The following is a 12,058-nucleotide window of genomic DNA, read 5'->3' as shown; positions in this document are numbered from 1 at the left end:
CGCTCTTGGCTAGTGTTTAACAGCAGATGGCACTCTAGGCTAGTGTTTAACAGAAGACGGCACTCCAGGCTAGAGTTTAACAGCAGAAGATGTCGCTCTAGACTAGTATTTAACAGCAGATGATGTCGCTCTAGGCCAGTGTTTAACAGCAGATGATGTCGCTCTAGGCTAGTGTTTAACAGCAGATGATGTCGCTCTAGGCTAGTGTTTAACAGCAGATGATGTCGCTCTAGGCTAGTTTTTAACAGCAGATGATGTCGCTCTAGGCTAGTGTTTAACAGCAGATGATGTTGCTCTAGGCTAGTGTTTAACAGCAGATGGTGCTCTAGGCTAGTGTTTAACACCAGATGGTGCTCTAGGCTAGTGTTTAACAGCAGATGGTGCTCTAGGCTAGTGTTTAACAGCAAATGGCGCTCTAGGCTAGTGTTTAACAGCAAATGGCGCTCTAGGCTAGTGTTTAACAGCAGATGGCGCTCTAGGCTAGTGTTTAACAGAAGACAGCACTCCAGGCTAGAGTTTAACAGCAGATGATGTCGCTCTAGGCTAGTGTTTAACAGAAGACAGCACTCCAGGCTAGTGTTTAACAGCAGATGATGTCGCTCTAGGCTAGTGTTTAACAGAAGACAGCACTCCAGGCTAGTGTTTAACAGCAGATGATGTCGCTCTAGGCTAGTGTTTAACAGAAGACAGCACTCCAGGCTAGAGTTTAACAGCAGATGATGTCGCTCTAGGCTAGTGTTTAACAGCAGATGATGTCGCTCTAGGCTAGTGTTTAACAGCTGATTTTAGAGCTTGATTAAATAAATGTGTTGTTATAATGAGGAGTATACCTCTTAGTTATGAAACATGCAGGATGTTTTAACAGCACAAAGACCGGAGATATGTCAAAAGCTCAAGACAGATTTGATTTCCCATGTCATGACTCCTTTAAGTCGTACTGTATTAACAGGCTTGACAATGTGTTGACTTGACTTTGCCCTCAGCTGGAACAGCTCTAAGCCCTCAATTGTGAAGCTCAATGCCTGCGTAAAGTGACATCCATTTAGACGTCCAGGTTTGGGAGTGGAATAATAATGGGATTTTAATGCCTATGATTTCAGTGTGTAGGTAGGATGTCTTCTTCTGAAGTGTGTCTAATGTTCACCCTGCTGTCGTGAATGAACAAAAGAGAATGTTTTCTCAAAGGCGATGCCCTTTTAATGGTAGCTGGAGATGAAATCAAACTGGTCCAAACAGGAATGGAGTATAAATCTGCAGATGCAGAGGATTCTGAGTATGTTAGGTAAAAGAAAGTGACCTGAGGTGACCTGGCAAAACACTCATGCTTTGTAAGCATTTACGATTGTTCTGGTTAATCTTAAACCTTTGATCCAATACCCTCTTTTCCCATGCCAGATTCCTTTCTTTTCCACATGTATGCATTTGTCCATGATTCAAGATTACTTTACATGTCATCAGCTCACAGACCATCAGATCCATCTGTGAACTCAGGCATGAAGCATACGGTATGAATATTTTTTATATTATTACTATATATTTATATACAGTCAAAGGTTGAATTATTATTCGCCCTCCTGTGAAATGTTTTTTTTTCTTTCATGGGGTGTTCATACGAAATGCATGTGTGAATAAATTGCACTATTCGCACACAACATTTTGAGTTTACTAGCTTCATTCGTCCGTCAAATTAGCTTCATTCACAAATCAAATTTGCTTCATTCATGCATTAAATTCACTTTATTTATGAGTCAAATTTGCTTCATTCCCTTGTAAAATTCGCTTCATTTGTTCATCAAATTTGCTTCGTTTGTGCGTCAAATTTGCTTAATTCATAAGTCAAATTTGCTTCATTCATGAATCAAATTCGCTTTATTCACAAATAAAATGTGCTTTATTCGTGGCTCAAATTCTCATCATTCATGAGTCAAATTCGCTTCATTCATGAGTCAAAATCGCTTCATTCATGAGTCAAATTCGCTTCATTCATGAGTCAAATTCGCTTCATTCAGGAGTCAAATTCGCTTCATTGATGAGTCAAATTCGCTTCATTCATGAGTCAAATTTGCTTCATTGATGAGTCAAATTCGCTTCATTCACGAGTCAGATTCACTTCATTCATGAGTCAGATTCGCTTCATTCATAAGTCAAATTTGATTCATTTTGCTTCATTCACTTGTCAAATGAGTCAAATTCCCTTCATTCATGAGTCAGATTCGCTTCATTCATGAGTCAAATTCGCTTCATTCATGAGTCAAATTCGCTTCATTCATGAGTCAAATTCGCTTCATTCATGAGTCAAATAAGCTTCATTTATGATTCAAATTCTATTCATTTTGCTTTATTCGCTTGTCAAATGAGTCAAATTCGCTTCATTCATGAGTCAAATTCGCTTCATTTGCTTGGAAATTCACTTCATTCGTAGGTCAAATTCGCTTCACTCACGAATCAAATTTGCTTCATTCGCTTGTCAAATTCGCTTCATTCACTTATTAAATTTGTTTTATTCATGAGTCAGTTGTGCTTCATTCACGAATGAAATTCGCTTCATTTGCTTGGAAATTCACTTCATTCGTAGGTCAAATTCGCTTCATTCGTGCATCAAAAATTATCATGGCAAAAACAAAAATAATTAGTTATTAGAAATTAGTTACTAAAACTAGTATGCTTTAAAATCTCTCTGTTAACAGCAATCAAGAAATTCACATAATTTTGTGGGTAATCATTTTGTCTCTTTTAGCCAGCAACTCACTTATAAGGATTTACACCTTCCTAACTTTAAATAGTAACAGTTCTTGAGTCCAGTAAGCTACAAGCACAAATTGTACATGCATGTCAAAGAGGAAGTTACATCCTCAAAAAAAAAAAGTTATACATTATGAAGTCATGAGAAAACAAAGTTGTATTGTGTTCCATAATTGTTTTTCCATATATAAGCACAGGAAAACATTAATGTGCTAGAAAAAATATCACTTTAAAGCCGTGTTTTATGAGTTTATATTTCAAATTTGATTAAGATATCATCGACTTCCGGTGGCGCTATGACCAAGTAAGCAGCATAAAATTGAGCTCCGTCAAAATAAAAAAAGTCAAGTGGTAACTTTAATTCCTAACACTTTGGTTGAAGTAAAATCAAGACCATCAACAAAATGAGCTCGACTTCAAGACATAAGACGAGTAATAAACTCGACAATAAGAAGGAAAGGGAGGAAAAACGGAGAACGCCGAGCCCAGTTAGCATCGAGAAGGCTAACGCTAGCAACGAAATGAAGCTAGATCCAGACGTGCTTGAAGAATTAAAGAAACTTCGCAAGGAAAATCAAGAAGGACACAGTCAGACAAAGATGTGCCTCGAAAGAGTGGAACAAACAGTCAAAGATATAAAGGACCAACTTATTGAACACGAAGAAAGAATTGAACGGGCAGAAGAAAGAATAAGCATGGTGGAAGATACATCACGGCGACACCAAAGGGCGATAAAATACCTGCTTCACCGCGAATGGGATCTAACTGCAAAGTGTGACGAACTTGAAAATAGAATGAGGCGCAACAATATCCGAATTTATCAAGTGCCAGAAGGAAGTGAAGGAAAAGATACGGCGGGATTCGTGAAGAAGTTGCTAGATGAAGTACTTAATTTACCGTCAGAAATTGACATTAAGATTGAGAGGGCGCATCGTTCACTAATGCAGAAACCAACGGACACGACAGCCCCCCCGAGATCTATAATTGTCAGATTTCTGGATGCAGCGGTGAAAGACGCGATCATCAGACAAGCGTGGAGCCAAGGTCAGATTCATTTTCGGGAAAAGCGAATCTTTTTTGATCAAGATTACTCCCCTGACCTTCAAAGGAAAAGAGCGAAAGTCTACGAAGCCGTCAAACAACTAAAGAAGAAAGGAATACAGGCAAAATGTGTTTACCCGGCACAACTAAGACTGAAACTTAGCAGCGGCGAGAAAACATTTTCAACGCTGAAGGATGCGACTACACAACTGAAAGAACTCGACATTGAAATACGCTGTGGAGAGAGAGAAAGAATGGAAGAGGAGTTGAAAGAAAAGCCGGGAAATAAAAGGAGAGAACGAGACACAGTATTGTCGACAAGCGACATAAAGGCTTTGATTCAAGAAGGGTAGATTCGGTACTTCAAAACGGGACAATAGTTTTCTTGCTTTCTAAGTAATTCAGGAAGGTGCGTTCCCGCTTGTGTTAGGAGTTTAAAATATGACTATAAATTTTATAACTTTACAAGTTCTGTTGCCATACGTATACAAGTGGTATGTTAAAGTTTTGACGGACGCTAAATTTTAAATAGGAAATGAGTGAAATGCACTCAATCAGACCTCTTATCTTTTACACGTACTTTAGTGTAATAGGGGTTTCAATAGCACTGAGTGCTATATCTTCCCCGGAGAGGATGGACCACGCCTCTCTGCCATACAAACCTGGATTAGATGCAGAACACGTTCGAAAACTGCGTCTAATGGGACAAATGGAAGTTCAGTTCAGTTCTGTTCAGTTTACGGTTATTGAGGGAATTGTTTTTCATTTTCTTTTTTTTGCTCTTTGCTGTCATTTCAAGTGTAGACATACAAACATAAGGAGGAATGCACATCTTAACGTAATTAATGAACATGGAACTATTGAATGTGGTTAGTTACAATATAAACGGAATTAATAATCCTATAAAAAGGAAGAAAATCTTTAATCAGTTAAAAAAATGGCAGTGTTCAATAATATTATTGCAGGAAACACATTTATCAGAGATAGAACATTCCAAATTAAAAAGAGAATGGGTAGATCAAGTGTTTAGTTCATCATTTGAAAATAACAAAAAAAGAGGAGTAGCGATCCTATTTAGTAAAGCGGTGTGCTTTAATAGTGAACAAATATTTAAAGATAAGGATGGGCGTTATGTTATGGTGATTGGATCAATTGGAGGTGTAAAGATAACAATTATAAACATTTATGCCCCAAATGAAGATTGTCCGCTTTTCTTTAGAAAAATAGCAGCACTTTTAACAGATAAAAGTGAAGGGATTTTGATTATGGGAGGGGATTTTAATTCTATATTGAATTCTAAACTGGACAGATCACCAATATTAATAAAACCACTCTCTAAAACTTCCAAAGAAATTACAAACTTGATGAATGAAATGGGATTAGTGGATGTTTGGCGATTTTTGCACCCTAAGGAAAGAGACTTTACATTCTTTTCACATGTGCACGGAAGCTACTCAAGAATAGACTATTTTTGTATACCAAAAGCAAATATATATAAAGTAAAAGAGTGTAGAATTGAACCAGCCACCATTTCAGATCACAATCCAGTTATTATGAAAATTAACCTGGGACTAGACACGCAGTTTAGATATTGGAGATTGAATGTCTCATTGTTAACAAACAGTCAAACAAAAAAAGAAATACAAGAAGCATTAAAAGAATACTTTTTAATTAATGATGATGGTAATGTCTCCCCTTCAATATTATGGGATGCAGGAAAAGCCACAATAAGGGGTAGGATTATATCTATAGGGTCTCTTAAAAGGGAAACTTAAAACAACAAGAATATGAAAACGAAGTAAAAAGGTTAGAGAGAGAACACAAAATAAATAAAAAAGAAGAAACACTTAAAGAGTTAAAAGAACTTAAGCAAAAATTAGATGAAATACTAACGCATAAAGCAGAAGGAGCTCTTAGATACATAAAAAGAAATTACTATGAAATGGGAAATAAAGCTAGTAGATTATTGGCTTTTCAACTCAGGAAGGACCAAGCTAGCCGTATTGTCCCAAAGATTAGACACCCGGTGACAAAACAAATTGAGACACAACCTAAAGCAATAGCTGACATTTTTGCAGAATATTATCAACAGTTATATAAATGCCAAGACCAAGAATTAAAAAAAGAAAAAATTTTGACATTTTTGAAACCACTTAATCTGACAAAATTATCAAGTGAAAAAGCAAATAGATTAACAGACCCCATAACAGAAGATGAAATTAAAGAAACAATCATTAAATTAAAAAACAATAAATCTCCAGGAGTGGATGGGTTTTCTGCAGAGTATTATAAGGTTTTTGTGAATGATCTTACCCCAATATTATGCAAAGTATACAACTACGCGCTAAAATCACATGATCCACCAAAATCATGGTCAGATGCTATAATTTCAGTATTGTATAAGGAAGGTAAAGATCCTACGCAATGCAATAGTTATCGTCCTATCAGTCTTTTGTGTGTAGACTACAAAATATTAACATCTATATTGGCGAAACGGATTCAAAATTGTATAAAAGATGTAATAAAACCAGATCAAACTGGATTTATTCAAAACCGACATGGAACCAATAATGTAAGAAAGACATTAAATTTACAATCCATAGCGGTAAAAAGTAAAAAGAATGCAATGCTTCTCAGTCTTGATGCTGAGAAAGCTTTCGATAGAGTTGATTGGCTATTTTTAGAGCAAACACTGATAGAAATGGGTTTTGGAGAAAAATTTGTGGAATGGTTCAACATATTATATAAAGAGTCAAAATCAAGAATAAGGGTGAACGGTCAGTGTTCCAAATTCTTTGGGGTAGAAAGAGGAGTTAGACAAGGGGACTCTCTGTCTCCTGCTTTATTTGCTTTAAGTATTGAACCATTAGCAGAAGCCATACGTCAGAATACAGCCATTCTAGGAATAGAAGATGAAGGGAGATCGGTTCATAAAATAGCATTGTTTGCAGACGATGTATTGTTCTACATAGAAAACCCATCCCATTCCATTCCCCCACTTATGCAGTGTTTGCATGAATATGGACTAGTCTCAGGGTATAAAATCAATGAAAATAAATCTGAAGCCATGATGGTTTCTGGGGTTTGGCCTCCTCAGCTTAATGAGCAGGTTTTGTTTCATTGGTCAAAGAAAGGATTTAGGTACCTGGGTATCATTCTTACCCCCAAACCTAGCCAGCTTTTCGACGCAAATTATACAAATCTAATAAAACAAGTTAAAAATGATTTAAAAAGATGGGAGCTTCTTCCTCTCTCATTACTGGGTAGAATTGAGGTAATAAGAATGAACATACTACCCAGATTTCTTTTTTTGTTTCAGTCTCTCCCAGTAAATGTGCCTGTCTCAGAATTTAATTCGTTAGATAAAATATTTGGAAAATTCATATGGCAGAAAAAGAAAGCTAGGATAAAATATAAAACATTGCTTTTATCAAAAGATAAAGGAGGTTTAGGCTTACCAAATCTAAAATATTACTACTGGGCAGCTCAATTAACCGCAATAGTAACTTGGATTAAAAATAATAAAGAATCAAGATGGGTCGAAATTGAACAAAGCACAATAAAAGAGACATCACTGTCCGTTCTACCTTTTATAAATGTAAAACAGGCTCCAAAAATTAAAATAGATAACCAATGGATAAAACATACTCTAAAAATTTGGAATAAAATAAAAAAAATGTTTGGGGGTCCAGAATCTATATCCAGGGCCATGCCTATAGTAGGAAACATTGAGTTTCTCCCATCTGTGTGGGATGGTGGATTTCGAATATGGGCAGATAAAGGTCTTATAACAATAAATCAGTTATTCGTTGGAAAAGAAATTAAATCATTCTCACAACTCCAAGAACAATTTAATATTTCACCAAAAGATATGTATAGGTTCTTCCAAATAAGACATTACATTACAAACCATAAAGAAAAAGCTCTAATCATGCAAGAACCAAATAAAATAGAGGAATACTTCATAAATATTACAGAAAAAAACACTCCAGCTAAAAATCACGTCTCCCATTTATACAAAAGATTACTAAATAATACTGTACAAAATACAGATCACGTTAAAGGAAAATGGGAACTAGAACTAAATACCATAATCGAGGATGAGGTCTGGACTGAGTTATGTGAAGGATGTCATAAAGGAATTAATAGTCAATTGTGGAAAGAATTTGATTGGAAAGTAAAAATGAGGTACTTTAATACTCCTTTTGTAATTTCTACATACGTAAAAGGACCATCGGTAGCTTTGTGTTGGAGAAAATGTGGTAAAATTGGAGACCATACCCACATTTTTTGGGACTGTCCTACGATTCAAGAGTTTTGGAAAAATGTTAAAAAAGAAATAGATAATATATTAGATAGGGAGATACCCCTCGATCCAGTTGTGTGTTTACTGGGAGCACTGCCCAAAGAGATGTTTGATAAGGAAGCAAGATTTGTCCTAAGGATATTATTACTGGTTGCAAAAAAAATGATAACAGTACATTGGATGGAAGAAAGTTCTCCAAAAGTGTCTCAGTGGATTCAGAGACTTAAACAGGTCTATATAATGGAAAAAATGACTGCATGTCTACAGATGAAAACTGATATTTTTCTGAGGAGGTGGAAAAGTATTACGACATATTTGGATATGTATATTTAGAGATTGCTTAACCTCACCTTAACATGACTGTTATTTGATGTAACTATGCAATACAATGTAACTTGATGTACAGATGTATCCCCTGGAAAGTAATTATGATGGCAACACCTTTTATTTTAATTTTTTTTTCTTTTCTTTATTTTTTATTATTATTATAATTTCATTATTTATTTTTATTTATTTATTTTTTTTTAGGTACCCCCTCGTGTGTAAGGGGTAAAAATTTTTGGGGAAGGGGTTGTTCTGTAAAATAAATATATAGAAAAATCTTAAATAAAAAGTTTCAAAAAAAAAAAAAGATATCATGCTAAATGAGATTACAGTAAAAAGGTTTCTGAGATTATATCAGCGTCCTCCGTTTTCTCCAAAATGACCTTCCCCAAACTAAAACATCAACAGTTGCTGAATATTTTGGTCTACAGTCACAGTTCATGTATATTTAGATAGAAGACACTCTGGGCTTTATTATCCCTTATCTATAGTTTATAATGCTCAAAATGAAAAAAAAAATGTTATCAATGCTTGAGTAAAATAAAAATAAAAAAGTCAAATCACTATGAAAATAGTCACATTATTATGCTTTGTTTATCCTTGAAAGCCTTTATATAGAACTTTTAGAACAGTTGTAGCTCTGTTTGTGTTTCATTTTCACTGCGGCTCAATCCCTGTTCTGTCTGCCTCAGTTATCTTCTGTAAATAGTTCTCCTTTGTTTATCTGTTTTCCCTCCACTAGTTAGTCACCATGGTTACTCATTAACTGCCTGCTTGTATTTCAGCCCCTCGGTTCCTTTTGTTTCTTGACCTGCTATATATTGTGTTGTGACATCCAAACCGTTTCATGCCCTGTATAATGTGGATTTATAAACTTTATTTGACGTGGTTGACACTGTCGCCTCACAGCATGAAGGTCGCAGGTTCAAGTCCCAGGCTGAGTCAGTTGGGATTTCTGTGTGGAGTTTGCATGTTCTCTCTGTGTTGGTGTGGGTTTCCTCCATCCAAACACAAATAGGGGAATTGATTAACTAAATTGGCCGTAGTGTATGAGTGTGTGTGAATGTGTATGGATGTTTCCCAGTAGTGGGTTGCAGCTGAAAGGGCATCCACTGCATAAAACATATAGTTTAAGACAAATAGGAATAGTTGGCCATTTATTCAGCTGTGGCGACCTTAAATAAATCAGAGACTACGCCAAAGGATAATGAATAAATGAATGTTTAATATGTACACTGGTGTGTTTGACTAGTGCTGAAAAATCCAGCTTAAACCAGCCTAGGCTGGTTGGCTGGTTTTAGCTGGTCGACCAGCCTGGTTTTAGAGGGGTTTTGGCCACTTCCAGGCTGGTCTTAGTTGGTCAGGCTGGAAAGTGACCAGCTAAAACCATCTAAAACCAGCTTGACCAGCTTGGCTGGACAAGCTAGGCTGGTCAAGCTGGTTTTAGCTGGTCATCTCCCAGCTTGTCCAGCTAAAACCAGGCTGGAAATGGCTGGAAACCAGCCTGGAAGTGACCAAAACCCCTCTAAAACCAGCCTGGTTGACCAGCTAAAACCAGTCAACCATCCTAGGCTGGTTTAAGCTGGATTTTTCAGCAGGGAGCATGTATACAGCACCAAATTATCCTTTTAAATTCAAATGAGATCGTGCTCTTTTTCTGAAGAGGGCGGAGCTAAAAATGCGTGTGTTAGCTTGGTGGCAGATTCGAAACAGGACTAATGTTAAATGTGCACAGAGGAATGTGCTAAATGTTTACAGGAGTTCCCTTCCCTTTTCTTTTGTGTTATATTTAGAACTCAACATTTATAAACCTTTTAGTCACTAACATTATCTTTAGCCGGTGAAAAATAGCAGACGGCTGCTTCTCACTTGTTGTTTATGCTAACGACACGTACAAAGGGAGAATGTCAATCAAAGTGTTTCTGCAGTTATTTTTTATCAAGTCTGATTACAAACAATAGAATTAATTCATGTTTACAACTTGAGGCTAGTTATATTCGAATTTCACCCACTGTCCAACATCTTATGCAAAGTTTTATTTGTGTAAATCTCTGTGTAAAAACAAGCTTAAATGTCTCCTGCATTTCTAATTATTTATGCATATACTTGTATGTTATTCATTTACAAAAATAATGCATTTGATTCATGCTTTTATTTGTATACTGATATACTTTTTTATTTTTAAGTGAGTGTTTTCTGGCTTGCAAACTCAATTGTTTGAATGTGAGTAAATAATTTCACATATATATTATAGGTTAAACATGTTACAGTTAATACAAATTTATAAACTTAAATGATAAAATTTTGTTTTTTTTTGTGCTTAAATCTTACTGTTTTTAAACCAGTGGGTCCATTTATTTATTTTTTATCTCGCCTAGGGCCCCTCAACCCTACGGACCGGCACTGCAAATGGCCTACACAGTCACCAGATACAAATCCAATAGAGCACCTTTGTGTTGTGGTGGACATTTGCGTCATGGATGTGCAGCCGACAAATCTGCAGCAACTGCGTGATGCTATCATGTCAATATGGAGCAAAATCTCTGAGGAATATTTCCAGTATTGTTGAATCTACGCCACGAAGGATTAAGGCAGTTCTGAAGGCAAAAGAGGGTCCAACCTGGTATTAATAACTGGTGTACCTAATAAAGTGGCCGGTGAGTGCACATAATGCATCTCTTTGACGTCACATGAATATCACAGCTTGTGCTTAACAGGTGGTCCTTTTTAATATTTAATATTGTTGTATGTCATAAAAAAAGCAGGTGATGTGTGTTACATATGCAGAGCAGGTGTATAATACTCAAACAGCCCAGGGCAGATTGAGTGCTTTACCTCGTTTCCTAAAACCTGTTTTAAAAGTGCCAGCACTTTCACAATACTATCACTCAACAGTCAAAAGATAAAAATAAATAAATAAAACAGGTATACGGTTCCTCATGGCAACTTCCTTATGGCAATCAAAGCCTATATAAGGGTCGAATTCAGAGAGTTTGAGCTGAAACTTCACACACACTCCAGCCTCTTAAACCCCTGTGCTATTTGGGGATTTCCGCCTAGATTTTGCCTACCCAAATTTAAAAGCTTCCCAAATCCACATGCAGAGGTGTAAATGCAAAAATTTGGTCTCATTTTAAAGAAAACCCTTTGAATATTCATAAAACACAATTGAAAGTGTTTAAAATACCTGTATATGTTGTCTGTGTTTTAATAAACACCTAAAAATAGAGGCGCTTTTTGTATTTTTTTTTCATAAACTCAAATTTGAAAGTGTACCTTTTAGGCTATGTGTGGTTTAGGGTGCTGTAATTAATTTTGGTGGTTCCTGCACATGTCTGTAATCATAGGAAATAAGAAAAATGTCTCCACCATAATCTATGCAAAAGTTATTGTATTCCAACTGCTGAGAGGTGCTGTACAAGCCACAGGGAGCGGTCATTGCTTTCATATTTCACTATTCTTTTGTTTGATCAAACATAATTCACTGTGTTTGGACCATGTCAGACATATAAAAGGATTACTTATGCACATCACCTCAAAAACAGAGGAGAAATGGCCCTGAAGCGCACAGCATAAGGTAAGAGATGACAGCTGTCTGTGCTATCTGGGGCTGCTTATTGATCATAAATGTATTGTTTTCACTTC

At 36.2% G+C, this 12,058-nt stretch overlaps 1 long non-coding RNA gene across 2 annotated transcripts; it reads left to right on the top strand.

Annotated features, from left to right (window-relative positions):
- Positions 1 to 964: 964 nt before the first annotated feature.
- LOC141379921 (uncharacterized) lies at positions 965 to 11,640 on the top strand. 2 transcript variants are annotated; one of them, XR_015520791.1, is made up of 3 exons: positions 965 to 1,282; positions 1,396 to 1,505; positions 10,792 to 11,640. It is a non-coding gene; the product is annotated as an uncharacterized LOC141379921 (long non-coding RNA). The 2 variants fall into 2 exon arrangements; XR_015520790.1 differs by having other exon boundaries at positions 986 to 1,302.
- The last annotated feature ends 418 nt before the right edge of the window (positions 11,641 to 12,058 follow it).

The sequence above is a fragment of the Danio rerio genome, chromosome 21, assembly GCF_052040795.2.
Source record: "Danio rerio strain M-AB ecotype USA chromosome 21, GRCz13ab, whole genome shotgun sequence".
Lineage (NCBI taxonomy): Eukaryota > Metazoa > Chordata > Actinopteri > Cypriniformes > Danionidae > Danio > Danio rerio.
The sequence above is the reverse complement of the archived record's forward strand: the minus strand, read 5'-3'. Positions and strand labels throughout refer to the sequence as shown.